Source organism: Rhinopithecus bieti, unplaced genomic scaffold, assembly GCF_001698545.2.
Source record: "Rhinopithecus bieti isolate Rb0 unplaced genomic scaffold, ASM169854v2 scaffold_7888, whole genome shotgun sequence".
NCBI lineage: Eukaryota > Metazoa > Chordata > Mammalia > Primates > Cercopithecidae > Rhinopithecus > Rhinopithecus bieti.
This window is the reverse complement of record NW_016805944.1, coordinates 208509-211040: the sequence shown is the minus strand read 5'-3', so window position 1 is coordinate 211040 and position 2532 is coordinate 208509.

Below are 2532 nucleotides of genomic sequence, written 5' to 3'. Positions count from 1 at the left end.
AAAAAAAAAAAAAAAAAAACTACTGACACGTGCAAAAACGAATAAATCCCAAAAGCATTATGTCACGTAAAAAAAGTCAGATGCAAGAAGCTACATAGTATATGATTCCACCAATGTAAAATTCTAGAAGAGGTAAAACTAATTCATAGTGACCAAAAGCAGATCAGGGGTTACCTGGGCCTGGAGCTGGAGAGAGGGGCAGACTGTAAAGAAGCATGAGGAAATTTGAGGATGATAAGAATATCATGTATCTTGATTATGGGAGTGGTTTTTCTTTTTTTTTTTTTTTTTTGAGACGGAGTCTTGCTCTGTCGCCCGGGCTGGAGTGCAGTGGCCGGATCTCTCAGCTCACTGCAAGCTCCACCTCCCGGGTTTATGCCATTCTCCTGCCTCAGCCTCCGGAGCAGCTGGGACTACAGGCGCCCGCCACCTCGCCCGGCTAGGTTTTGTATTTTAGTAGAGACGAGGTTTCACCGTGTTAGCCAGGATGGTCTCGATCTCCTGACCTCGTGATCCGCCCATCTCGGCCTCCCAAAGTGCTGGGATTACAGGCTTGAGCCACCGCGCCCGGCCGGGAGTGGTTTTTCACAGTACATTCATCTGTCAAAACTCATTTACCTGTATTTTATTTATTTATTTATATATTTTTGTTTATTTAATTTTTTGAGACACGGTCTCTAGTGTTGCCCAGGCTGGTCTCAAACTCCTGGGCTCAAGTAATCCTTCTGCCTTGGCCTCTCAAAGTGTGGAATTACAGGCATGAGCCTGACCTAATTGACCTTAATGGGTGCAATTTATAATATGAAAAAAAAATTTTTTTTTTTTGAGATGGAGTCTCGCTCTGTTGCCCAGGCTGGAGTGCAGTGGCGCAATCTCGGTTCACTGCAAGCTCTACCTCCAGGGTTCACGCCATTCCCCTGCCTCAGCCTCCCGAGTAGCTGGGACTACAGGCACCCGCCACCACGCCCGGCTAATTTTTTTGTATTTTTAGTAGAGACGGGATTTCACCATGTTAGCCAGGATGGTCTCAATCTCCTGACCTCGTGATCCACCTGCCTTGGCCTCCCAAAATGCTGGGATTACAGACATGAGCCACTACGCCTGGCCGAAAAATTTTTTTTTGAGCCAGCCTTGCTCTGTCGCCCAGGCTGGAGTGCAGTGGTGCCGTTCTTGGTTCACCGCAACCACTACCTGCTGGATTCAAGTGATTCTCATCAGCCACCTGAGTAGCTGGGATTACAGGTGTGCACAACCACACCTGGTTACTATTTGTATTTTTAGTGGAGATGGAGTTTCACCATGTTAGCCAGGCTGGTCTTGAACTCCTGGCCTCAAATTAGCTGCCTTGGCCTCCCAAAGTGCTAGGATTACAGGTGTGAGCTACCTTGCCTGGCCTATTGTATGTAAATTATACCTCAATTTATGTAAATTATACCTCAATAAGGTTGACCTCAAAAAGAGCAGATGGGGGCAGAATCCAACATGCCTAAGAACATTGACCTTTCTCTAAGACAAAACTGAGTCACTGCCCTCTGCCTTTCTGTCCCCGTACTGCCACTCTGAGCCTAGAACCCAGGACCAACCCCAATCCTGGGCCAGCCTGGGCCCTCCTTCCTGGGCCAAGCTCCTTCAAAGAGGCAAGAGGGTGGGTGGGGCGATGGAGAAAGGAGAGAAAGGTGGGAGCTGGGAACTGGGACTCAGGGAGTGACCATCAAAATGCTTTTTCTCCTGCTCTTACGTAACCCGCACCAGCAGCCTTTGGGTGAGGCATAACAGAGCCATTGTCACCAGCGGGTGAGACCTGGCAATGCTCACCCAAGGTCACGTAGTTACCAGGCAGCAGAGTCAGGACTGAACCAGCCTCTTCCACCATGCCACCAGTGTTTACTGAGTACCTGCTGTGCTCATGCACCGGACCCTATGCTAGGCTCTGAGCATACAGCAGTGAACAATTCAAAGACAGGCAGGAAACAATAAACATCATAAAGCAGTGAGGTTTTTTTTTTTTTTTTTTTGAGGAGGAGTCTCGCTCTGTCGCCCAGGCTGGAGTGCAGTGGCGTGATCTCGGCTCACTGCAAGCTTTGCCTCCTGGGTTCCCGCCATTCTCCCGCCTCAGCCTCCCGAGTAGCTGGGACTACAGGCGCCCGCCACCTCACCCGGCTAGTTTTTTGTATTTTTAGTAGAGACGGGGTTTCACCGTGTTAGCCAGGAAGGTCTCGATCTCCTGACCTCGTGATCCACCCGCCTCGGCCTCCCAAAGTGCTGGGATTACAGGCTTGAGCCACCGCGCCCGGCCAGCAGTGAGTTCTATAGCCTGTTGGGAGGGGACTGTTGCTATTTAAAAAGGAGAACAGGGCAGGGTGCGGTGGTTCACACCTGTAATCCCAGCACTTTGGGAGACATAGGTGGGAGGATCCCTTCAGCCCAGGAGTTCAAAACCAGCCTGAACAACATGCAGAGACTGTGTCACTACAAAAAAAAAAAAATTAAGAAAAAAAAATAGCTGGGCATAGGAGCATGGGCCTATAGTCC